This window comes from Fundulus heteroclitus, chromosome 22, assembly GCF_011125445.2.
Source record: "Fundulus heteroclitus isolate FHET01 chromosome 22, MU-UCD_Fhet_4.1, whole genome shotgun sequence".
Classification (NCBI taxonomy): Eukaryota; Metazoa; Chordata; class Actinopteri; order Cyprinodontiformes; family Fundulidae; genus Fundulus; species Fundulus heteroclitus.
This window is the reverse complement of record NC_046382.1, coordinates 5,685,716-5,695,043: the sequence shown is the minus strand read 5'-3', so window position 1 is coordinate 5,695,043 and position 9,328 is coordinate 5,685,716. Positions and strand designations below refer to the sequence as shown.

The window sequence follows — 9,328 nt, the reverse complement described above, 5'->3', positions numbered from 1 at the left end:
TAAGAGCTTTAACACATGGTTGACTGTAACTGGCCGGTTGCCAGTTCAATCCCCTGCTCCAAGGGTCGCAGTGTCCTTTGGCAAGACACCTCACGCTTATTGCCTGCTTGTAGTGGTCAGCGAGCCCGGTGGTGTAGATGTGTGGTTCGCTCCAGTCCTGACGTTCAGGATATGGATGTATGAATGACTGATTTTAGTGTAAAGCACTTTGTGGTTCTTGGACTTGACAAAGCGCTGTACAAGCACTTTAACATTTCTAAATAATAAAATAAGTGTTTTGTGAGTTTATATATTCACACAATAGAAATTCATCTTAATTTGAATGAAGAACTGGACTGTTGATCTAGGTTATATTTAGACAGAAAATAAATGTAAAGATTCTCCCATAAATGTCTGATCAGCCGTCCTTCTTTCTAGGATGAATAATGTTGAACACATGTTGGTCATCAAGGTCCAGGAAATGTTCTGGAAGTTGGTGAGTTTTTCCAGATGTGTCCTGCTGGAACCCAGAGCTCTAAGCAACAGGCTGGTGTCACTCAGCTGGTTCTGCAACACTGACTTGCTGTTTATCAGAACCCACTGGTACCATGCTGAGCTGCTCTGTTCAGTCTGGATGAAGCAGCAAAGAGGAACAGCAGAAGCTTCAGGACCACTTGGTCTCTTTTGACCTGATATAGTGAGAAAGCTGTGTGAAAAGGGCTCTGGACACTTAGAGATGCTGATCTCACCTCTGAGCGTGGCTCTGGCTCTCAGCTTCCCCACACAGAGTGGTTTCAGAGGGAGGGACTCCCTCCTCTCTGTCCTCACACTGATCCATGCTGCTGAATTCACATCCACATCAGCTCACACACACTTTCTACCTTCACCTGCAGAGGAAACACAAATCATTCATCTGCACATCAACTCTGATCATCCTTTACATCATTAGTGCTGGAAAAAGATCAGCTGCTCCTCCTCTGATTGGCTCTTCTTCTCTGCTTCATATCAGTGTCAGTTGAATGCAGTCAGACAGCAGTGAGAGGCAGAGGAAGCTGCCATCAGCTGCTGTACTTCTACTATCAGTCCACTAGATGGAGCCATGGAGCAACATTTCATCCACTGACACTGATTCACTCTGACTGAACATCAGCAACTATTTTATTTCACAATCATCAAACTCTACAAGTGGATTATCTGCTGCATCAAAGATGAACTATTTAATAATGTGACTGAATTAAACACATTATAACATTGATGTCATTTTATTTTGAAAGGACTCACAGGAAGCAGCAGGAAGCTGTTGTGTCTGACCTTAATGGGAGACTAGAGTTTGATTCCTGCTCCAAATCTCATAGAAAAGCTTAGATTTCCATATCTGCTCCACTCAGAAGTAAAAACATTAGATCTCTGATAAACATTCAAGTTTGTTCTTGATCAGATTATGTTTACACATCTGACATGTTTTTAATGCGTTTTTATATATTGATTTATACCTATTTATTTTAATTTCTTCAGTGGAATATTTGGTTCCCTTGCTAGGTTAAACTCTAGAGGACTCAGACCCACTTTTATTGGTTTTAATGTGACTATTAATAAACCGGACCTTTGACTGTTGGACCTCCTGAGTGATCTAAGGAGCTGTAATCTGTCGAGTCAGCAGCAAACTGATTGGTTGTTAGAACCAGATGGACTCTGACCCGGCACACCCCTCATATAAAATATATTCACAGTGTAAACATCAGCTGCTGGTGCTGAAGAAGAAGATTTTCTCACATTTACCAAAATGGAGCCAGAGCCAGAGAAGTGGAGCCACAGTGAAGTCCGGGCTTTATTGGACCTGTGAGCAGCAGGAGAAAAACAACATGAGGTTGAAACAATGGAGGCTAAAAGTGAGACACCTGAAGCAGGATCATAAAGATCAAAGGTCACAATAACCAGAGTGGATGAGATAAGAAGAGCAGTAAATGGTTTATTTCCCTGAACTCGGTTCTGAGGCGTCAGCAGCTTTTAATCCCAAAGTCCAACAGAGATAAAGTGGAACCAGATGATTGGACCTGGATCCGTCTCTGATGTTCAGACTAGAAACTAGCTGCACATGAGGATGAAAACAGACTAAATCAGGGTTTACCACAGATGGTAGATGGACTTCTGTCAGCCTTTGTTAAAGGTCCAAACATCCAGAACCACAGCAGGTTCTAGTAGCTATGATCCAGTACAGTGAACTAACTGGTTCTGATGCTCTGCTGCTGTTCACTCATTTCTACATTCAGCCATTCATCACTGGTCAACATTCACTTCTAGATGAGCTGCTTCATTTCTTGGGTTCTGGTCCAAACTTTAGTCATTTAATCAGGATGTTTTATCCAGATAGTTCTAGAGCAGCATCCCGGACTCCTGGAAGGACTTCTGGGTTTAAAATAAGCTGCAACATTCAGCCAGGAGACCCAGTTCCTCCAGAATCATTGATTTTAGCCACAGTTTCTCTCTCTGCTCATTAAAATAATCAGAACTCAGTAATATCACAGTTTTTCTAACAGCAGATTAAACTCAGTCCCAAAGCTGATGATGCTTCTGTGTTAATAAACAGCAGCTCCATGGTCCACATGACTGGTACCGTTGGGTCCAAAGCATCAGGAAGATCTCTCAGCACCAAGAAAAGGGAACTACTTCCTGTTGACACCAGCTCAGACTCCTCTGCTTCATCAGCTGGAGCTGAAGTTCAGAACTTTGGATCAACAGGTTCTCAGAGTTCTGCTAGAAGGAGGACCAGAACATGTTGAGCTGTAGAGCAGATATGAGACCATGCCTCAGCCTCTGCTTCAGAACCGACCCACTAGATCTGGTCGGGTAGTTCAGTGTGAAGCAGCAGGCCTCTCCAGGTCCATTTCTCCATGCTGATCCCTTCCTGTGTCACTAACAGCATTAAAAAGCAAACTCACTTCTTTTAGTTTTTATGCAGAAATCAAAGCATCAGAAGATCCCAGCTGGTGACAGAGTTTAAGAAGGTGGACATCAGAGCCTTGGACCTGAAACTGGACCAGAACCATTAATATTAACTGGATCAGAACCAGTTTGAGCTCCAGATTCTCTGTGGTTTCATGAACAAAGATCTTTGTTTGATGAAACTTTAGTTTGAAACATGAATTTAAGGAAAACTATGTTCCCAACAAGTTATTGAACTCCTCAGACTCTTCATTTAGGAAATAAAATACTAACTAATAATTGTCCCTCATAGGTCAAAGACGGTGGAACAACAGACTGATCACTTTTAGCAGAAAATCAACCTTTAAGTCTGATTCCTGGAGATATTATTGTTTTATTGATAGATTTATTGGATCCAATGTTAAACTTTTGGATCATCTGACTTTTAATGAATTCAAATCTAAAATATCGATTCGGAAAACTTTAAAGCTGTTAACATTTCCTGGTCTGATTGGACCCACCTTTAGGTCTTCTGCTGTTCTTCAATCTGCTCTCTGAACAGCAGATATTTTACAGCTGCCATAAACAACAGGCTGGAGAAATATCAGAACCAGAACCTCAGAAGTTCTGCTTCAGTCGCTCTGAATTTATCAAATCAACCATCGTTCTTAAAGGGACAGAAACACATTTTAAGACAATCCACAAAGTTTAAGGAGCTGCAGAACCTCTAAAGAGACGGTTCAGGTTTCAAGTGGACCTTTGTAACTTTAGCAGAACAGCAGCAGAACCTTTAGATCACATGTTTTTCTCAGAGTCCAGAGTTTCTGGTTGGAGGTTAAAAGGTGGTTTTAACTCAACATGAAGGACGTTCCTGTCTTTAAGCTCCCAGATATTTAGATTTTAGACGGATCATCTGGAGCCGTGAAGCTCTGATTGGGTCGACAGAGTTCTGCTCATCTAAACATCACATCTGAACATCAGCTGTTCATCATGTTGTTTGGTTCCAGTTCATCAATAATCTAATAATCCTGTAGATTAGTCTTCAGACAGCAGAGATGAAACTTTGAGCGGAAATCAGAAGTGAACATGTTCTCCAGACATCAGAGAGCAGAAACAAAGAGGAAAGTTCCTCAAGACAAAATTCTGGTAGGAAACAAAGCAAACTTACAGTTTGTTCAGACGGTCCAAAGTGCTGAAGAACAAGATGTGAACCACTGAGACACAGGTGAGCTGCTACCTGGAAGGAGGCGGAGCTTCAGCTGTGATGGAGGTGGGACAGGTAGGAGGGCGGGGCAGCAGCAGGAGCAGCAGTGGAGTTCCTGGAAGCTTCAAGGTTCAAAGTTTCTGTCTTATCTTCAAGGAGCAGTTTGGTTTGCAGCTGCCAGGAAGACATCAGGACAGAAAACAACACTCACTAAACACCAGCTTCATTTCCTGGTTCTCCTGCAGAACACTGAGAGCTGCTGGAAGCGGCTGCTTCTCCATGGTGGCAGTGTGTAGCTGCGTCCTGAATGATCCAGTAGTTTAGCTGCACATCTTCAGCCTGCAGCTGGTTCTGGTGTTTAACAGGAAGTGAGCCGTGCCGGCAGCTCAGAGAAAACCTTCCAGCAGATTCATTCAGATCAAGTCCACATTAAAACAAGGCAGCTCCCAGTCAGAGTGCTGCAGCTTCTGGTTGATGCTTTTTGTTGTGGTGGATATTAATAGTTATCAAATAAGCAAGCACACAACTCGTTAATTAAGATAAAGATGCATCTTTGTCTTTGCAATTTTATTCAAAGTTATGAATGTCTCTGTTCCCCAACATAGTCAGGAAACAGAGCAAGAAGAAAAGGATACTAATCCTTTACACATTCTGGGTTAACATATGAAGTGGGAGTAACCTTCAGCTGAGTTTTTATCTAACACAACTCCTCTCTGAGTCCTTGGTTAAAGAAAACACAATAGTTCACTCTGTAAGCATGTCAGCTTCTTTCACACAGGAAAGTTATGTAGGTAAACCTGGAAAAGATATGATCAGAGTTACAAACATCAATAAAATTTACCACAACAGTGTGCACGCTGCTTTCTGCACGCATCATCAATGTGGAATGCAGAGGCTCTGTCCGTCTCCAGCTTCACTCGTTCAACAAACGGATTCTTCCTGAAAACAGAGGAGGACAGTCGGCACTCACAGCTCTTTTGTTTTCACCACATTGATCTTTAAATAGGAGGAACTGATCCATCTGACACCTTCTTTTACTTGGAGACCCGGTTCTGATATCTCACTGCTGAGGACGGAGACAAGGACAGAACCATCTGCGGGTCCAATAATGTGGTGCCCTCTGCCATAGATTTGACTATCATAAGTGTAGAAAACAAAGAACAGAGGAGAAAAGTCTCAGTGTTAAAAAGTCCATCAGCCACCAGATCAGAACAGAGTCCAAGTTCTAGAGGTTCTGGAACCTGTCTGCTAAAATGTGGAGCTGGGTGGGATTAAAAGCAGAAGAAAAGTTCATAAAAACCAACAAGGTCCTCTGCTTCCTCCAGATGTTTCAGAGCAGCTTTCAAAGTGTCCCTGTCTCACCATCCAGTCCTCAACCCATCCTGGAAGCAAACTGCAGGAGGTCCAAACGGTCCTGACTCGGTTTCATTAGGTCCTCCTTCAGCAGCTTTTCTAATGCCTTCAGAACCAGAGAGGTGAGAGGTTCTGGACTGAAGACAGCGAGTGTCTCTGAGCTTTAGATCTTATCTCAGGGAACAATTACTGAGGGGGAGTGGTGGCCCAGTAGTTAGAGCAGAACACTTGGTTCTGATAAGGCTGCTAGAACCTGGAGCAAACCTGAGCAATACCCTTAACCCCCGATTGTTCCCTGGGTTCTGGAAAAGCTGCCCGCTGCTCCCTAAGGGATGGTTAAATGCAGAAGACAGATTTCATTGTAATGTAAAATTGTTACTTCAAATAAAGATTTCTTCTTCTTCTGAATTGGACCAGGTTCTGCTGCAAAGACCTGTATTTTCCACACATTTCTTTGGTTCCCATCTGGAACAGAACTTTTCCTTTCCTTGATTCCTTGGAAAAGTTCCAACTCTATACACTTATTAATGGACTGGTTCTGTTCAGGGTCCAAATCAAAGTTTAGGAAAACAAACATCTCCTCATCAGAATAATGAACATTAAAATGATTCATTGAACATTGAAGACGTTAAAAAGATCCAGACTGAGTCTCCCATTTAAGGAGTGGTTCTGGTTCTTTGGCTGCATCTCCATCATGTTCTTCACACCATCCCATCCAGAACCGGACCTGTTGGTGTTCAGCAAACACTCAGCTTTGTCCTCATATCTGGACTTTGGAAGGTGAAGCTCCTTTTGGCCCATTTCCACAGTTCCCTGTAGAGTGTCATGTCCTCCTGGATGAAACAGAGATTTCTCTGGTCATTGTGGTTCTGACCCGTTTGGTGAGCCAAACTTCATTATTTGGAGAAGTGAGGATGGATTCCTGGAGGAAGACCATCTCCTCATAGAACCAGACATCTGCAGATCCGGTTTCTGTCCCTTCACCAAGATCCACAGTGAGATGTTTAAAACCATCCCAGTCAGTGGAAGAGAAGCGGTTCTGGAGACACAGAGTGGACTCCTCCATGAGGTCCAGAACTGTTCTTCAGGTCAGCAAGAACCCAAAAAGATTAGAGAGGCACTCTGTGCTCCCGTATCAAATTTAGACTCAAAAGTGTCTCCAACTAGAACTGTTTTTGACTAAATGCCCCAATTCTGACCCGCTTACTCCCTCTGTTTTGATATATTCAATCAAAAATGAACTATTTAAAGATACAGATTTAAAGAATTGATGTAAACAGACCCGTTCACATCTGCCCAAACTGTGCCACTTCTTCCTGCAGCAGCGTCCAGACACTCCCATTTCCTCCTTGCAGCCGAACACCTGACCCAGATAATGAGCTGCTGGAAGTAGCTTCGGTATTTTTACCTTCAGGAAGTTCTGAAGGTTTTGATGTTAAAAGATGAGTCTGTCAATGTTGTCCTGCTTCACCTCTGATGTTTATTATCTTGACAGAGCTGTTAGCAACTCATTATAAAGACATAAGGTATTGAACCATTAACTGTAATGGAAGCTCCCATAACTCAACTAGCAGATGACGTGACCCTGTTGTTAAAAGACAAAACACAAATTTTAAAGGTGCTGAAGGAGATTTAAAAATAAAAAGCATTCGAATATGAAAAAAAACATGCAATAATGACTAGTCAGGATAAGTAAAATCGTTCAGTTGGCTCCAGAAAGATTTATCTATTCTTGGACGTATTCTACTCACTAAAATGGAAAGTTTATATTGTCTCATTTACACAGCTTTTTCATGTTCTATATCTGATGAAATGATTTAAAAGTTAAATCAGGAAAACTTTCATTTCATTTGGGGAATCAGATGCCATTTCATCAGGAGGTGACATAGTTACATCTTTAGAAGAACGAGCTTTAAATCTGATTGATTTTGATCCAATCAACCACTCTATTACACTAAAAAATTTACAGTTTCATTAAAAGTAAAAAAAAAAAGTCTCTAGTATAATTTTCTTCATTCTATTTTTGAAGCTATCGGTGAGATTACATTACTGATGAGATGTGACTTTCAAATCTTTAAATTACCAATTAAATCATCAGACTTTCATAAACTGATTTTGCAATATTGGAAACTGGTTTATAAGCGCAACTTTTCACCAAATTCTGTCCTGATTTGTAACAACAGACGAATCCTGATGAAACAAAAATCGCTCTTTTAAACAGATTAGTTGGAGAAAGGTGTTTGGTCTGTTCAACACCTTATGGAAGAAGATGGAAACGTTTTATTGTAAAATGTTTTTTATCAGAAAATACACGTTAACATGTACTTGGACTGTGTTAAAGGCAATTCCTCCTGCTATGGTTCTACTAATTAAAGTCATTATATTATATTCTACAGTTACTTCAATAGAACAATCTTTGATTATAAATGGATGTGACTTTATGGACAGAATATTTACTAAGTTCACCAGAAACACTCTGACTTCATCTTTCTTTCCATCAACCCTAAGAAGAAAACACTTGTTTAAAGCTGTGATGATTTCTCATTAAAGAAAAGCAGAACCAAATAATTTTTTACCCTTATAAACCTAATGGCTTGTTTTTTCATACTATGATGTTTGTTTTATATTTTAATAAACCCTCTTTGTACATTTTCTCCTCAGTTTATCTTATTAATGTTGCACCTTGTTCTGTTTGTAAGTTGAGTCTTGATATATTGTATATTATGAACCCTTCATAAATAAAACCTGTTAACATGTGGAGAACAGTGTGAAGAAAAGATAAACACAAAAGCGTCTGTGAAATGTTCCCAGTTAGAAAGGCAAGAAAAAGCAGAAGCTGAACGGCGCTGTGTGCTAAGCTAGCATTAGCTCCCATTTTGAGCTGCAGAAGTGCTGCACCACACAACCTTTGTGAAGGAAACCCTGCTGCCTGAATAAAAAAAGGCAAATGAAAGCATACAGGAACACCTAAGAATAAAATATCACCCGCTATAATATATGTAGAATATGCATTCTGTGCTTTCTGTGTCTCTGCTCTGTCTTCTCTAACCCCCAGTGGGTCGAGGCAGATGACCGTTCTCACTGAGCCTGGTTCTGGTTCTGCTGGAGGTTCTCCTCCCTGTTAATGGGGAGTTTTTCTTTCCACCGTCGCTTCATGCATGCTCAGTATGAGGGATTGCAGCAAAGCCATGGACAGGCTTTGCCTGTCTAAAGCCAGGGACCCCAGTGCCTGCACTCTGGGTCCCTGACCCTTAACCCCAGATTAAGGACCCTTAACCCCAGATTAAGGGGGCGCTCCCCGGGCGCCGCACATGGCAGCCCACTGCTCCCCAAGGGGATGGGTTAAATGCAGAAATCAAATTACATTGTAAAGTATGTTTCAATAACAATAAAGACGATATTACTATTTCATGAGGAGTGAATGCTGTATGTCAAGACTTGATGCAATCTGGTCAAAAAGTTTCCTCTCTAAGGAAACCCAGCAATCTGTATAATCTGACCCAATGTGATTGAATTTGACTTTGGAAAGAGCCTTGAGATGATATGTGTCATGAATTGGTGTTATATAAATAAAATTGAATTGAAAATAGCTACTTAAATCTTGCACACCAATGTGTTTGGGCCCTTATCCATCAATCAGTTTGTGTTTTAGCAGTTTTGTTCTAACTACATTTTCACTTGCTATTACTACTGAATTTTTTGCAGTTTTATTGCTGGATGAGTAAATATGAAATAATCAGTGTTGGGGGTAACGCGTTATAAGTAACGCGTTTGAGTACTCTTATTAGTTTTTTTCAGTAACGAGTAATCTAACGCGTTAGTTTTGCGGATTCAGTAATCAGTAACTCCGTTATTTTCCAAAATAAGCAC

The 9,328-nt window shown here is 41.1% G+C and overlaps 1 long non-coding RNA gene across 3 annotated transcripts; it reads right to left on the bottom strand.

The window, feature by feature from the left end:
- Positions 1–814: 814 nt before the first annotated feature.
- LOC118557155 lies at positions 815–4,102 on the bottom strand. Of its 3 annotated transcripts, none has more exons than XR_004927654.1 (3): positions 3,760–3,961; positions 1,753–1,816; positions 815–866 (listed from the first exon to the last, which is right to left on the bottom strand). It is a non-coding gene; the product is annotated as an uncharacterized LOC118557155 (long non-coding RNA). The 3 variants fall into 3 exon arrangements; XR_004927653.1 differs by lacking the exon at positions 3,760–3,961 and adding an exon at positions 4,070–4,102 and having other exon boundaries at positions 824–866; XR_004927652.1 differs by lacking the exon at positions 3,760–3,961 and adding an exon at positions 2,919–3,085 and having other exon boundaries at positions 824–866.
- Positions 4,103–9,328: the final 5,226 nt, after the last annotated feature.